This window comes from Cupressus sempervirens, chromosome 4 (assembly GCF_028749045.1).
Source record: "Cupressus sempervirens isolate cs-2001-9-10 chromosome 4, ASM2874904v1, whole genome shotgun sequence".
In the NCBI taxonomy this organism is placed as follows: domain Eukaryota; kingdom Viridiplantae; phylum Streptophyta; class Pinopsida; order Cupressales; family Cupressaceae; genus Cupressus; species Cupressus sempervirens.
Window position 1 is genome coordinate 378,619,763 of NC_143121.1, and position 18,549 is coordinate 378,638,311.

Consider the following 18,549-nt stretch of genomic DNA (forward strand, 5'->3'; position numbering starts at 1 on the left):
CCAGAGGCTCAGGGGTTATGAGTTTGTGATGTCATGTTGATATTTTGTTCTCGATCTTTTTTAATCCAACCATGTTAATGTGATGGTATGCTCTATGTATGTCTTTATTTACTATTCTTTATTGCTTTCTAGTGATCTTGTGTACACTGAGGTGAATATATGACCTTCTTGACTTAACCATTTTTGAGTCTTTGATTAGTTATATTTGAATTGCTTTCCAATCATTTTGATAGGAATAAGGTGTTTGTTTGCTTTGATCTTGGTGATGTCATGTTGTGACATATTTGACTTAACCATTTTGAGTCATTGATTAGTATTATTTGGATACTTTCTTGTTGCTCATTGAGAACTGATGGGTATTGTGATTTATCTTGGGATGCTTTCTAGTTGCTCGTAGAGAACTAAAGTGATTATTGTGGATTATCTTTTGATGCTTTCTAGTCGCTTGTATATGACTGATGTAATTTTTATATGATTATTGATTTGTGATTTTATGAGCCTAGGGTAGGTAATCTATATGTAGTGTTAGGAAGTGGCTTGCAATGGGGGCTGGGGCCCTAAGTGGTTCCCAAGGTAACTCATTGTAAGTTGTTTAATAAGTGAAAACATTACATGAACCTAATAAGAGTCTTTTTATGTTCTTGCCCATGCCTTGAGTGCTAGTACAGACTAGGATGGGAGTAGAGAGAATGCTTGTTGTGACCTTGCATTTCGTAGTATGCCTTGTCAGTATGAAAGGATACTAGTGGCCGCATAGGGATCACTAGGGATCCTGGCATCCTAAGAGACTGCCAGGGTAACTCCAGCATGATTCATGCGATGACATTTGCCCACTTACATAGTAGGTTTCCTACATGTCTTGTGTGCCTTTGGGAATTAGATGTTGACTTTTCTTAGAACCTTTGAGTTAGATTGCTTGTCGAATTTCCTAGACTTAGAGAGTACTTTTGATATGTGGTTTGGTATCCTATTTGGGACTTGAGACTATCTCCTTAGCACAGTGGGAGTGGACCATTTAGGTTCCACGCAGTCATGTGGCAGTGCTTTTTCACTCTTACCATTGAGATCCGTCTATAATCACCATGGCTAGAGCTTCATTGTCTGCATTTGCTCTCATTCTTTCTATGTATCATTATGATGGATGGTTATATTTCATGATGGATGTTATATCTTTTACGATGGATGGATGTAGCATGTATGGTGAATGGTTTCATTTATTTTATTATACTTTGTATCATGGATTTGATGAGGATGATGTATTTCTATTTCTACATATGTATATTATTCAAAGCCTTTCATACCCTGTGACATGTACAGTGGATGATTGAGCTTTCTGAATTTCATTTGCCAAGAGGCATTCAAAACAAATGCATATTATTTAATTAGATGTTAGACTTTTAATTATTCTTTCATATGGATGTGGTAGTTGTTGGACTTAGTATTAATTAAACTTAAATGTGACTCAATGTCATGGGATCCTTAAGAAATGTAACCTATTATGTATGCTTTAGTTGAATGTATGTTATTGCTTCTGCTACTATGTGTTTGATGTGAATGTTATCTTTCTTGTTTCAAAAAAAATGTTGGAAAACTTGGTAAAACTTTAGGTTAATTCTTTTGGATCCCTTGGTGGGGCGTTACATTTATCAAATCGAACTGTGTGACCCAAATTAGGTGTACCTATAGTAACAAAACCTAAGATTTTGTCATGGTGCAATAGGGTTGAGATGTTGACTTTGCATCATTATGAAATGTAACAAAAACTCACTTCTATCCCATTTAAAAATTTTGTAACATATTCAATTTATGTGTGTTAAACATGGCGTTAAATAACCTTTTTTTTTAAATTATTCATGTGTTTTTGTCTCGATATTTTGGGCATGACACATTAATCCCTATAAAAGGTAATCAACCAATTAGAAAATTAGAAGGACAAAGGAAAAAAAGGGATGAATCTATATTATTGATCATGATCTAGAAGCTTCTTTGAACAATCATTTAAGGAGAGTTTTAGACCTTATTCATAAAGGTTGTGAATGAGAATTTTGAAAGCAAATTTCTAAGGCAAATTAGAAGTAAAAGCCTGAGGCAATCGAGCAGTGCAATAAGGAGTCATTGAAGATAAATAATAGAGAGGTGATATTACATTGGATAGAGGAGATATGTATCAACATTATAGTGCAAATAGAAGAGGATCAAGGTAATGTAACATTTTAATAGGTGTTTCAAGGTAAATCTCTTAACAAAGTGGTCCTAACAGGCCTATGTAAATATTTTTAACAAAGTAATCACAATTGCAAAATTAAACCATTTAATCAAGGTAGACCTAATATTATTGTATGCTCTTAATAGGGAAGACTACTCATAGGGTAGACCATCAAAAGTGATCAAACTTTGTAGCTTTAATAGGTACACTTTATTGTTGTAGTAGTGAAGATCTTTGTGGGTATCATCCCCACCATAGTTTTACCTTCACCTTGGAGGGTATCTTGTTGGAAATATAAGAGGAGTAACTAAGAGGGAAGGGGTGAATCAGTTACTACAAAAATAAATCCTAGATCCCTTAGATGTACAAAAATAACTCTAAGAAAACTTAACTCTATTGATGCTCGGTAAACATACTAAAAATGTTGTAACTCAGTAAATACTAAAATTGATTGAAAAACACTTAATGTGAAAATCTTAACATGTTATCTGTGATTACTTATTACTTTAACTTAGTTGCAAACACATAAAAGAAATTTTATGAACACATTTGACACAAAGATTTAACATGGAAACCCATTTGGGAAAAACCACCAATTGCAACTAGTTACTACTTTTCACTCTTCTAAAGTGACCCCTGTTAGGAGCCAACCCTATTAAAGGTTACAAAACACATTGTTAGGTGTGACCCTATTAGAAGATTTAATCATCCTATTAATAGTGGTCTTGTTATAGGTCTTTAGACAATTCAATAGAACTGTCACCTTATTAGAGGATTTACAAATAGTTATTAAGCCAACTCTATTAAGAGATTTAAATCACTACTACAATGGTTAGAGAGTAACAATGACATGACCTTATTTAGATGCAACTAAATTTCTAATTACAGATCTCAATTTTAGCTTGTATACTTGATCCTTCCTGATCGAATATATCTATTCAACTCCACAAGGATATTCTAGTTATCCTTCTGATTTGCTTCTTCTTTGCATCATTAGAACTTCAAAATCTTCCATGCATTCACATACTTCACACTTTATAATCCTCAACTTGACCTTTTATTTATATCTTTCATATTTTCAAGTCATCTCAAATACAACTTAGAATAATTAATATTCATCTTCTTAGTCGGCTAGAACCAATAAACAAAACAATTGAACTTAATATGCCAAAACAAGAAAATCCTTTGTTAGCTGACCCTGCTAAGTAGATACTAACTCAAAAATGATTTTCCTGTGTTAACCAAGTAAACTCAGTCAACACCACATACTTGCAAAGTTCCTTTGGTAATGAAGTGAGCTTGGTTAGCACTAGTTCCATCCAATATTTCTTTTATTAACAAAGTAAGCTCGGTTAATGTTGTCACTTAGGTTTTCACCATTGTCCAAAGCCTATGCATGAGGACAACCTAGTGAAACATGGAAATAGCCTCCAAGCTGTGGGACTTGAACTGTGAGGTTGAGTCTCCAGAGAAGGCCAGCTTCCTCTTACTATCAGGATGCACCTAACTACTCTTGGAGAGGAAAAGGGAGAAGGAGAGCATGAAAGAAAATCTACCTAATCTAATCTAAAGAGGTGATGCACCAAAATAGAGTGTTCAGACCAATCTATGCCCATATATGCACTATTGAATCAGAATGAAACTGAGGATATTACACATTCAGACTTATTTTAATCAAATAATCACATGCAAATCAGAAGACCAAGATGAATGACACAAGGAAAGGGATATTCACTTATATTATCATTCATGGATCCAAGGAGATACAGTCATGCAGAGTAATGATTTCCAAAAAACACCAGTAAGAGGCAAAGAGTTCTTGCACTTTCATACCAATGGCTGAAGGAGGTAAGGTAGAATATCATTCAGTTCAAAGGTAAAGGGGATTTTTTACACTGAAATTGCAGAGCAATAGCAAAGAAAAATCAGAGAAGGATCGACCTTAAAAAAATCTACAAAATTTTCCTTTATAATGCAAGCATAACTGAAATTTTCCCTCCAAAACTATCCTACAACCACCGCCATCAAGTCCTGCAGGGAACAATCATGAAAATTTGATCTTTGTTGCAAAAAAGTGCCTTGAGAAGACAAAAATGAGACCATAAATGTGCTCTGACTAGGTAGATGGATCAACTGGGGGGCGGTGGAGCGTTCTTTCCTCATTTAGCATTCACTCTGGGGTGGTTGGAATCGATTACAAAGATCGAATTAAATGGCAAAACCTGATCTCCCCTGCTCCTAGTTCATGAATCAGCAAGTCAACTTAGTCAATATAACCCTGGCACAAAGATGAGCCACATGGACCAATCAATCTACCTCATTTTTCCACTTTGCAGTTCTTCACACAGTTGACCATCTCCTTTCTTTACTCATTGCGACAACCTTGCGAACCCTGACCACGACAGTCACATTAACTATCGGCCCTTAATAGTTATCGCCTAGCATTACCTTCCTAGGACACGCATCCTCCACCCATTTTCCCACATTATTTAATTTCCTCACATCTTCATAATGCGAGGAAGTGTTGATCGTTGATCTCCACAAGATCAACGATTAAGAAACTCCTTCGTGTACTACGCTTGTTCCTGCCCTGGGCCTATCACACCTGGTGCCACCTCAGCAATCCGTACCACATTGTACAACACCTGGCATCCAACTAAATATCCACAGAGAAACTGGTCCCGCAGAGACACATGGTGACTACCTGCTTTCCCGCAATATTTGATTTCCTCGCATCTTCATAATGCGGGGTAGCCTCAACCCTTGATCTGTGAAGATTTGATGGTGCACAGAGATTTGTAGAATTGCATGTCTGGTCAATTGGATGGGTCAATAAGATCCACCTTCATACTCTAACCTACCTGATAGCTACCACAAAAGACAAGCCACCTATTGATATCCTCTGAGAAGTGGGCCCATGACATCAGTGAGACAGGTGTCGCCAAACCGCTTCCTTGCATTTTTTAATTTCCTCGCATCTTCATAATGTGGGGAAGTTCCAGCCCTTGATCATCTTAAATCTGATGATGCCCATCACTTTTACTTCTTGGACTTGTACAACCACCCACATGAAATCTCCTAATACATGCATCAACAGCCTACTTTCCTACATTGTCAGAAGGTTTGACAAAGCTTAGAATGCGGGGAAGCGAGCACCAATCAATCTGCCAGCTAATCCACCACCTATCCAACCTGTAGCCCATAGAAGGAATGTGGACCCACCTGCCACACTTTGCAAAAAGGCTTTCCCACATTATTTAACTTCCTCGTATCTTAACAATGTGGGAATGCAATGATCGTCGATCTAGGAAGATCTGAAGGTGAGGAAAGTTGCAGGCTAGTGGAAGAAAAAGTAAAATACACTAAGGTTTAATTGTTTAAATTTTGGTATTTCTCAGTCATAAAATAATATTAAACCTGGGGACTAGTCATTGGGTGAGGTTTGTATTTAAAATTCAAATTTGGCAGGGCACAAAATTAGGTAATAGTTAACACTCATCTTCCATAAAATTTCCTTTGACACCCAAGTGAACTCGGTAGATACTACCTTCTAAACTAAAAAAACTTTGGAACACTTGATAGTCACAAAAAACTATCTTCATTGCCTGAGTGAGCTTGGAATATACTGATTGGTAATGATATGAGATTTTTTGTAACATCAAAGATAATACACAATTTGTTCTAACAATCTCCCTCTTTGGCATTTATGGCAACACAACATGTCATAACACAATGAATTTTTGGAGAAAGAATAAAGTAAGGAACGTATGCTTAGTTTCACTCTAATTCTCATCCTTTAGAATTCCCTCTATTAGTGTGAATTCTTTATGCCTTTAGTTTATCCCTCTTTCAGACAGCTTCTATCTGCTAGAACTTCTACCAAGTTTAGTCCCCCTCTTTGAAAATTCTTCTTTTCCTCTTTGACATCTCTTTTCTATAACAGAAAACTTCTTCCTCTTTTCAGAAAAATTCCTATGAAATATGATACTATACTTCTCCCTCTTTGACATCTCATGCCAAAGAAAATTCTCAATGGATATTAATGTACCTCAAGTATTGATTCATTTGCAATATGCCCTTGTCAATTATGCACTAACTGATTGATCTTCAACATGCTTTGGTTGATGCATCACTAAACTTCGTTTAGTTATCTTCATATAAGGGAATGACTCCTAGCTTACCTCTTAGATACAAAAATGCATCCTTAGGTAATGGCTCTATGAATATATCTACAATTTGTTCTTTTGTATTCACATATACCAATCTGACTTCTTTATCCTATACCAATTCTCTTAAGAAATGATATTTTATAGCAATGTGTTTTTTTTGGTATACATTACTAGATTCTTTGATATATTGATTGAACTAGTTTTATCATAGTATATAACTACTGGATCCTTGATCTCTATCTTTATACCTATCATCAGTTGTTTGAACCAACCAATATTAGAATAATTAACTGATGCTGCCACATATTATGTCTCTATTGTGGACTAAGAGATACAATTTTCTTTCTTTCTTGTCCAAGACACTAGTATTTTCCCAAGAAAGAATGCTCCACCACTAGTGCTCTTTCTATCATCAATACTTCCTGCCTAATCAACATCTGTAAATACTTCTAAGTCCAAATTGCCTCATATTTTGTATCGTAAACCATATTCTTTAGTACCTTTCAGATATCACATGATTCTTTTGACTACCATCAAGTGATTTTCTTTGGGATTTGCTAAGAATCTTGCCACCATACCAACTACTAATGCAATATCAAGCCTTGTATGCACTACATACTACAATTTTCCAATCATTCATCTGTATGTGGTTTGATCTACCTCTTTGGAATTGTTGCTTAATTTTGTGCCCCACCAAAATTTGAATTCAAATACAAACCCCACCCAACGGCTAGTTCCTAGAGTTAATATTATTTTAAATGCCTAGGGAATATCAAAAAAATTGAACAATGAAACCTTATGCTTTATTTTCATCAGCCTGCAACTTTCTATGCCATTAGATCTCCCATGATCTACGATTCCTCACTTCCCCACATTTTCCAAATGCACGATCTTTAAATAGTGCAAGAAAGCCTTTCTGCGATGCGTGTCCCAGGTGATGTCACGGTGAATGTTCTGAGAGGTTCAGAAAGTACAAGTTATGTTCACCATCTGATGCAGGCAAATCAAGGGCTGGCACTTTCCCACATTATAAAGATGCGAGGAAATTTTAAAATGTACAAAAGTGGGTAGCCACCACGTGTTTCTGTGGGACCAATTTCTCTGTGGGATTTCATGTGTTGCCAAGCATGGTATGGATTGCTAAGGTGGCACTAGGTGTGATGGGTTCGGGGCAGGAACAAGCATAGTACATGAAGGAGTTTCTTGATCATTGATCTCATGAGATCAATGATCAGTGCTTTCCCACATTATGGAAGTGCAAGGAAATTTTAAAATGCAGGGAAGTGGGTGGAGGGCATGTGTCCCAAATGACATCATTTGCCCACCCTCTTCGCAAGAAGGTACTTGATGAGCCCTCACCGTCTGATATGATCTAATCAATGGTAGGCACTATTGCACTATGAGAAGCTATGAGGATGACATGTATAGTGCCATAGCACCCTTGTGCCATGTGGATCAGTGGAGCCAAGATGCCAGGTTGTGCCATGTGTACTGAGTTGTTTCGTGGGCCTAGAAGTTTAAAGGAAAAGCGTAGGAAAAGGCGAGTCTTCACGATCGTCAGATTAAAGAAGATCCATGGCAAGAACTATCTCGCTATGGGAAATCACCCAAAAGATACGTATAGTGACATAGCACCTTGCTGACACATGTCCCAGTGGGTCTAGTGCCAGCAATAACAGTTAACGACTGGCAGTTGTTGTAGTCATTGCAGTTAAGGTTTTAGGAGTTGGCACAATTAGTGATGAAAGACATGCTCAACTCAGGGAGACTTTGCAAGATGGAAAAAAGATAAAAGGCTATTGGTCCACGTGGCCCATCCCGATGCCAAGATAGGTTGACTTGCTGACTCTATTGATAGTAAGAGGAAGTCGGCCTTCTCGAGAGACTCAACCTCACAGTTCAAGTCCCACATCTTGGAGGTTGTTTCCATGTTTCACTAGGTTGTCCTCATGCATAGGCTTTGGACAAGGGTGCAAACCTAAGTGACAACAGGAATCATCAGTTTTGGAAAACCTATGTCCAATAGAGATAGGGGTTCCAACTAGTCTTTAATACTCCATTCCAAATTTCTTTAATATCTCCTTGATATATTTAGATTGATTAATATAGATACCATATTTCTTCTATTGAATCTACAATCCAACAAAGAATTTTATCTCTCCAAATATAGACATCTCAAATTCTTTACTCATTTCTTCTAAGAATGCCTTGCACAAGTCATCATTTCTTGTGAATAAGGTATCATCAACAAATATTTCTACCAACACAATCTTCTTGTCTGGTCCTTCTTTGATGTACAAACTATTGTTATCATTTGTTCTTTGAAAACTAATATGTACCAAGTAGTTATTAAGTCTTTCATACCAAGCCCTGGGAGCTTTCTTGAGTCCATATAATGCCTTGTGTAATTTTCAAACCATGTCCTTTTTACTAGGATCTACAAAACCTTAAAGTTATTCAATGTAAACTTCCTCATCAAGAACTCTATTCAAGAATGCAGATTTTACATCTATTTGATAAACTTTAAATCCTCTGTGAGCTACATATGCTAGTAAAGTCCTAACACCTTCTAATATTTTAATAGGAGCAAAATTTTCACCATAATCAATACCTTCTTTTTGAGAATAGCCTTTACATACCAACCTTGCTTTGTTTCTAGAAACTTTTCATAAAAACTTTTCAATCTTCATTGAGCTTGTTTCTGAACACCCACTTTGTGCCAATTACATTTTTATCCTTGGGTCTAAGAACAAGAGTCTACATTTTTTTCTTCTCTATATGTTCTATTTCTTCATTCATTGCTTCAATCCAACTTTCATTATCCACTGCATCTTTAAAATTTCTAGGTTCAAATTTAGAAAGTAAACATATACCTTTTAATTTGCTTCTTGTCATTATTCCATAAGATTTGTCTCTAATGATCTGATCAGGTGCATGATGCCTTCAAACAAATATTTCTAATATAGGTTCTTTGGATTTGGAATGAGTTTCACTAATTTCATCATGAACTTCATTATCTAGCTTGAGTCCCACTATTTGTGACTCTAGTCCTTTAGACTCGGTTTGAACTAGCTCAGTAGCCTCTAACTCAGATCCTTCAAACTATGACTCAAGTTGCACTATCTACAACTTGGTAACTATTGGAGATTTTGGGGACTCAGGAGGTGAAGCCTCCTATCTCTCAGATAGATTTGGTAGGGTATTAGGTTTACAGTAAACAAATCTTCTATAATCCTCTGACTCTTTTCTACTTTCTTTACTCCTTTCTAAAAACTCATCAATTCTTACATGTGCACTTTCTATGATTTGATGAGTAGAAAAATTCAAAAATTTGTATAATTTACTTCTATAGGAGTATCCTAGAAATATGTCTTCATTACCTTTGAAATCAAATTTTCCTTCTCTAGATTCTTTCAAGATATAACATTTTCTACCAAATACTTTCAAGTAACTTACATTGGGTTTATAGCCATACCATATTTCATAAGGAGTTTGATTTGACTCTTTCTTTAGCTGTACTCTATTCAAAGTATGAACTACAGTGCTGATTGCTTCCTTTCAGTATTTGATTGCAACATTATTTTCTGTCATCAATGTTCTTGCATAATACATGATGGTTTTGTTCCTTCTTTAAGCTATTCCATTATATTGAGGTGTATTAGGGCTGATACTTTTCTTTTAAATCCTTTTTCAATGCAAAATTCATTTAATTCATTGGAGATGAATTCACCACCTCTATCTAATCTCAAACATTTCAACTTCTTTCCAATTTATTTTTTTACTCTTACCAAATACCACTTAAATTTTTTAAAAGCTTCTAATTTTTCTTTTAGATACATTATTGTCATGATTCTAGAATATTCATCAACAAAAAGAATGAAAAACTTATCTCCGCTATAACTCTTTATTCCAATAGGTCCACATAACTCTATATGCACAAGTTCTAAGACTTCTTCAGAATGATAGTTCTTGCTTTTGAAACTAGTCTTTCCCATCTTACTAATTTGGCAGTTTTTGCATAGATCCAATCAAGTTTCTTCATGCTAGGAATACCTCTTACTCTTTTATGTTTTCTTATCCTAACTAGATTATCAAATTTTACATGAAATAATCTTTTGTGTTATAACCAACTTTCTTCTACTTGATCAATAAAACTTGAACTTTCATTGAGAACAAGATAGAATAGGTTACCTTTTGTTTATTTTCTAGATCCAACCAAATTTCCTTTTCCATCCAACAGTTTGGCCTTCTGTCCATTAATTTTATCTTAAATCCAATGTTATTCAACTATGCCACACTCTGTAGATTATGCTTTAATCCTTCAACCCAATAAGAATTATCACATATAAGTTCATTAGTCAAAGAGACACATCCTCTTCCTTTTATGAAACAAGGTTCATTGTTTCCAAATCTCACACTATCACCACCATAATATTCCATGTGCTCAAATTTTATTTTATCTCCAATCATATGATGTGAGTAGCCATTATCAATAATCCATGTATCATTTTTGCTAACATGAGAGATAAGTGTCATCTCATCTCTTTCATTGTCAAAATCATCTTTTACAATAATATATACCATTTCATCTTCACTGTTATCAAAATATTTAGCCATAAAACAAGATTTCTTACCTTTTTCCTTGTAGTCCTTGTAGTTTTTGAATTCCTTCTTGCCTTTATGCTTAATAATTTTCTTTTCATCCTAATTTTCTCTATTTGGGCACCTAGCAACAATGTGATCAACTTTTGCACAAGAAAAAAAAATTAGAGGAATTTTACCTTTGTACTTTCCTCTGCCTTTGGAATATTTCCTTGTAAGTAGGGTTTCAAAAATTTCAAGATCATTGTCAAAACTTTCTTCTATTTCTCCTTCACTTCTTGATTGATTGGCATTTTGATTTCTTACTCTTTTTCTTGAGTGAGAGTTTGGCTTCAAATGGAGACTCGATACATTTGGAACTAGGAACATAGTTATCATAGTTATCCAACTCAAAAGTTGTCAACCTTCCAACTAGAGCATCCAAAGTTATTTTATTATTTGGATCACATCTCATCTCTTGAATAGCAGACATTCTAATTACATAAATAGCAGACACTATTTTTTCATCAATGTCTCCTCCAGATGCTTTGATTGCGCTTACACTTGCTTTGATTCTTTCCACATATTTTGTAATGTTTTCATCTTCTCTCATTTTCATCTAATCAAAATGACCTCTGAGACTTTTTTCTTTAGCTCTTCTTACATTGCCATCTTTTCCATAAATGTCATTCAGTTTGGTCCACATTTCATGAGTATTTTTGTGGTATTTTACTTCATCAAATTCAGCATCACTAAGAGCAGATGCAATATCAATCATCATGATGTTATGATCTTTCTTTTCAACAATATCTTCAACTGATAATGTTCTAGTGGGAGTCTTGTATTTAGTATCAAGATACTTACAACTTGAATCACTAATAGTTTCCAAATGCTACAAAGTTGTCTCAATTCAACTTGAGAATCTCTCTTTTGTAAGAGATCATGATCTTTAGCTTAGGTCCTTGAAACCTTCTCTGCAAGCATCAAAATATCTAATATCAATTGTTAGAAATATAAGAGGAGTAACTGAGAGGGGATGGGTGAATCAATTACTACAAAAATAAATTTTGAATCCCTTAAATTTCAATACAAAAATAACTCTAACTTGATACTAAATACTAAAACATACTAAAAATAATATAACTCAATAAATATTGCAATTTCTCAAAAAACACTTAATATAAAAATATTAAGATGTTATCTATGATTACTTATTACTTTAACTTAGTTGAAAACACATTAAAAAAATAGCATGAACACATTTGACATCAAGATTTAATGTGGAAACCCAATTTGGGAAAAACCACCAATTGCAACTAGTTACTATTTTTCACTTCTAAAGTGAGCCATGTTAGGAGCCAACCTTGTTAAAGGATACAAAACAAACTATTAGGTGGGACCCTATTAGAGGATTTAGTCACCCTATTAGGAATGGCCTTGTCAGAGGTCTTTAGAAAATTCAATAGAACTATCACCTTGTTAGAGGATTTATAAATAGTTGTTAAGCCAACTCTATTAAGAGATTTAGATCACTGCTACAATGGTTAAAGAGTAACAATGACATGACCTTATTTGGATGCAACTAAATTGTTGATTACAGATCTCAATTCTAGCTTGTATACTTGATCCTTCTTGACTGAATATATCTATTTAGCTCCACAAGGATATTTTTCTTATCCTTTTGATTCGCTTCCCCTTTACATCATTAGATATTTAAAATATTCCATGCATTCACATACTTCACACTTTCTAATCCTCAACTTTACCTTTTATTTATATCTTTCATATTGTCAAGTCAACTCAAATACAACTTAGAATAATTAATATTCATCTTCTCAATTGAATAGAACCAAGAAACAAAACAATTGAACTTAATATGCTAAAACAAGAAAATCCTTTGTTAGCTTACCCTTCTTGGTAGATACTAACTCAAAAAAGATTTTCTTGTGTTAACTAAGTAAACTCGGTCAACACTGCATACTTGCAAAGTTCCTTTGGTAACCAAGTGAGCTTAGTTAGCACTTGTTCCATCCAATATTTTCTTGATTAATCGAGTGAGATCAGTTAACACTCATTTTCCATAGACTTTTCTTTGCTGCTTGAGTGAACTTGGTAGATACTGCCTTTTGAGCTAAACAAATTTTGGAATGCTTTGTAGTCACAGAAAAACTGTCTTTGCTACCCTAGTGAGCTCAACATACACTGATAGTTAATGATATGACATTTTGTATAACACCAAAGACAATACACAAATTTTTTTGACATATCTATGTTACCATATCTAGTGTCATGTGTTGATTTACTTCTTATATGTGTTATTCATGTTATTAGATGTTAGATCTTATATTAAATTATAGTATATGATTTATTTGACAAAAGGTTAAAGTTTAATGAGGGTTTATGAAGGAGTTATCAATTATGTTTTATGTTTGATGTGATTTTGAAGATACTAATTCACTTCCCCAACCCTTAGTATGTTACTTTCCCTGTTATATTTCTAACAATTTTTATCAATGTTGTGTTCTCTTAGTAGAAGTCTAACTACTTAGGAGTTAAATATCTTGGAGAATGGAAGCCTACAAATTAGGAAAGATCATTGAAAATCATAAAATTGATGTTCAACTTAATTTGGAACAAGTTAAGATGGCAAAGGACACATTAAGAAAATCCTTGAAGAGAATGAATGAGATAACAATGCAAAAAAATGACACACAATACAAAGAATAAACTATTGAATAATTGTTTGATAGGGATAGTTCTAGTGAATTTGATGCAGCCATAGAAAATATATTGGACAAGAACAAGAATTTGAATGAACAAGTTAGAGCATTAAAAAGAGAACATGAAATGCATTCGGTAGGGTTATGTGAATTCATAGAACAAAAGAAGAAAGATAAGGATGAGAAGGAAATGGTTAATGAAGACAAGAGGAAAATGGCTATTAGACTTGATGAAAGGATTAATGAAGTGCAAAGGATGATAAAAAACCAATATGACATGATCAATCAATTGTTAAGTACAAATTATGAGATCTCTAGCAAGGTAGAAGAGATTGCAAGTTTGAGATCTGAAAATGATCAATGTAAGAATGAATATAGAGCTCAATAAAGTCATTGAAAGGATGAACAACCCAAAAGAGGCTATGAGATTACTTAATGATCATATGAATGCACCAAGAAGACCTCACAACACTTCTAGATTAGGATGTCTCAAGTTCCTATTAGGGATTGAGAAAGGAGGGTCATCAAAGAAAAGTAAACAAGGGAATGTGACTACAAAACCAAATAAAAAGAAGTATACATGTTATCACTATGGAAAATTAGGCCATACACCAAATGTCTATAGGAGAAAAATTGGTAAGTCAAATCCTAAACCCAAATTCATTGGAAATCTCTTCAATTGTAACAAGTACAGATACCAAGCACTTGAGTGTAGATCAAATTTGTCAATAAGGGGTCTAGATTTAAAAGATATTGTTATAAATGTCAAAAGTATGGTCATATGGAACAAGATTGCATATACACTTCAGAAGAAAGAATTGGAAATTATTCAGCCTAATATGTTCTAACTATTAGGAGGTTGGTTGCCTAAGTAGAGAGTGTAGGAATTGAGAACCAACATACAATTATGAAGAGAGAAATGGAAAAGTAAAGTTTAATGTAGAAGAACTAAGAACTCAGATGAATCAAACTTGGAAGAAGAAATCTGATGGAAGACATAGTGAAAATTTTGAAATTATGATCACCCAATCCAATGGATTAGGTGATTCCCCCACCTCAAACTAAATGAAGAGGTATGCATGGAGTTGTGTTTTAAATTGCTACATCATATATTAGTTCCTAAGATTTTTTACACAAAGTTCCAAATCAAAATGATACTAGATGCATGAGGACAAATCCAAAGTTTAAACAGAGAAATGTGTTCTAGAATTAAGTTGAATAACTTGCGATGACTGACTGGCAATGTTGAAGTCTTAAAATGATAGTAAGGACCAGGCTACTATAGTAACTAAGTGGGAACATAGATCGAGTTCAAGATTATAGTGTTATTGACCAAGGGAAACTAAAGGAAGTATTTTTTTTTAGTTTTAAAAAGATGGCCAAGACACTTATTGCACACCCACCATATGTAAAATGCATTAATGAGGCCCTAATCTGAATATTTTGACCTTTATAACATATTTCATCGATCATTTTTCACACCATGTAATTGATTTTTCAAGAGATCACAAAGGTAGAGTGATTCCAAATTGTTTAACATCATTTTGAGTAAAGATCTGACAATGTGCTATCAGTAATCGAGTGTGATCCAAGGGTCATATTGCTACCAAGTGAAGCAAAGTTGGACAATCAAACCCTAATCATGAAGAATGGCATCAAGTTCGACTGAAATGGAGAAAGAGGCATCATCCAAAATTAGTAATAATCCAATGATTCATAATGAATCTTGAAATCCACATAAATTGTATGCATACCCTAAGATAGCTTATAAAAGAGATTCATCTAGAGCCCTATCCTCTGTCCCACCTAGGGTAATTTTAAATCATGATGTCATATGTTATTATATGTGCAAAATTGGTGAAATTTGAGATTTTGAAATAAGAAACCCATATGAGAAGCTTTGTGCTGATGGAAAACTAAAGGAGGAACACAACCATATTGTCAAGAAATGGTTAACCCTTTCCCTAAAATTTCTAAATATTTTCAAAGAAGATTGGATCAAAACAATTTTGAGTCATCTACAAGACATGAAACTATGGTTAGAAATAGGACTAGTTGAAAACACTAAACAAATCATCCATTGAGTTATTGGATTCCCAGTCTTAGATAAAGTTAAACCTATTCATTGCAAGTGGAGAGAATTTATTGAGGAAAATATTTGGTTAATTAGAATAAGAGAGGAATTTCAAATTCAATCATCAAAGATCCAGAGCTAGATTTTCCAATGAGGGTAATGCCTCACAAATTTTATCAATCTACTCAATTGAGGAGTGTACCTTTTGTTGTAGTTGACATAGTGTGGAAGATTGTGAAGAAATATTATTCATATGATCTTGCTGACTTGTAACTACAACAACTGGAGGAGAACTTGAAAAACATCAAAAAAGTGAAGAACACAATGTGTAAGTTTAGCTCATTGTTATTTTTCATATTCTTTTATGTGCATAATGCATTTCCTACCACTGGTAACGTAAATTGGAGCAAGAAGAAGCTAATGAAAAAAAAAACTAATGAGTTTACTAGATAGTTGGGAGATGATTTTGAGACTATCATGGATGGCTACTTTGAAGAGTTCAAAGAAAAGATGAAAAATAAGTCAAGAATGCCTAAATCTTTGGTAGACAAGTACTATGACAACATTTTTCTTAGTTGATACAAATTGGACTTATATTCAAGAAATTATACCAAGAATTGTATGTTTGAGGCCACTAGGGTATGAGATAAACATTGATGAGGTTGTTGCTGCGAAAACAACACTAGTAGATGAACCTATTAACAACGATGTTGAGCCATTCAACACTTATAAAACAATAAATATAAAAATTATGATGTAAAAAAAAGTGTCAAAGATGGAATAATAAAGACCTAAGAAGGTACATTTTGTGAGGCATTGTAGATTACACAAGGCAAAGGTGAAGATTGGAGCAATGATGAAGAAGATGATGACAATGAAGAAGATCATGATAATGAAGAAGAAGAAAATAAAGAAGAAGACAAAGTAGAAAAAGGTAAATAAAAATAAATAATGGATTCTAATCCATAGGAAACTAAAGACAAACATTTTTTTATTACCAAGCCCAAGGTGAAAAAGATATTAAAGAAGACTATCACAAAACTAACACTCACACCACCACTAGTGACAAGAAAGGACTAGGGAAATTAGCACTACAATTTCCAAGCCTTAGAAGAAATATGTTGTCAAGATAAACAAGTCATCTCAAATAAAGAGCTTGTAAAAAAGGAAGACAACCTTTGGGGAAGTTGAGCGAAGAAAACCAATGAAGAAACCAAGGAGAAGGTTCATAGTTAGAAAGGATGAAGAAGAAGAGGAAGTAGAGAGGACTAAGTTAGATGACTTGAGTTAATTCAAAATTACTACATGCAAGAAGCTATAAAACTTAGATGAGGTATGTGATAATATAAGGAGTAATGCAAGACTATCTAGATTCCATTATATAAAGTATGATACATTAAGTAATGATGATAAAAATAAGGTAGAAGGAGTAGTTTTGGACATGATGGTGAATTTCAAATATATACCTATAGAGTTAAGAAAGATGATTCTAGAGGAGTTGTACAATAAAATTGATGAAAATTGGAAATGGGAATTAGTTACTAAGAGGCAAATATGGGAAGCCTCATTGGCTCAACCTGTTTATTAACTAACAAAGCAAAATATATGTTTAGCCATGAGAAGTCATGCAAATAGGTTTCTACCCAAAAGAAGAGCATATCTTTTATTGAAAAATTGAGTAGAAGAGGTAGTTCAAGAGAGGAAGTTGACATGGAAGAAGATTTATGGTTTAGTGCATGATGATAAAGAGAGAAAGGATCAAGAAGAGGAGGCTAGAGAAGTTGAGTTAGACAATAAGGAGGATATCTATGATGATGCCAAGAAATTAGTTGACACAATTCATAAGATGGCTCAAGAAAGTAGGAAGCAAACTAAAATAGTAACCATAGAGGATGAACCTATAGAAGATCCACCAAAATAACTAATGAAAAATAAGAGCCAAAGAAGACTACATTGACTAAGCTAGAATAGAGGGAGCAAAATCCTACACAAAAGTCAGCAAGAGAGGTGTTGACGAACACCAATCATGTGTTAGTGCAAGTGAAAGAATATCCTAAGATTGACACATGGGTAACTTATCAACTAGTTGAATCATCACCTTTTTCTATTGTCGCTTTGAATCTAGTTGAAAATCAAGTAAATACAAATGTGAGTGTTATTGAGCAATACAATGTGCCATCTAGTAAGGGTGAAATCCCACAAGGACTTGAACAGATAAACAATGACAATAAAAGAAGTGTCTATAAAAATTTAGAGGGAGAGAAGAAGGAAGAGAGATCACAAGTTCAAGTAGATCATTCAACTATAGATGTGACAAAAATTTCCTCACAATCTCATATTGAGGGAGAAAAAGAGGCTATGCAACTGAGTTCAACTAGTGAACTCATTTTCACTGATGAGAAGAAAGATAATGCACCTAAACAACAAGTGAAAGCCATTGGAAAAAAACAAAAAAAAAATGAGGAGAAAAGGACAAAAGAAGCCAAGGAGTTGCAAAGACCAAGTGTATAAATTCCCACTGAAGGTCTACAGTTGTATGTGCCAAGTACCAATGCCCCAGATTTAAAGGGGAATAAATCTAAGAAAAGAAAATTGAAATCTCATGGGGGAATACAAGGTAAGAATTTGACACTAATGAAGTGATTGTGATTACTAATTGGGAGACCAATAATATAACATATGATCAAATGAAGACACTTCAAAAGTTGTTAGAAAGGAAACCTTGACACAAAAAGAGACGAGAAGGGAACAACATCAGAAGGAGGTATTGTGTGAGATCAAGGACATATTCCTTAAAAT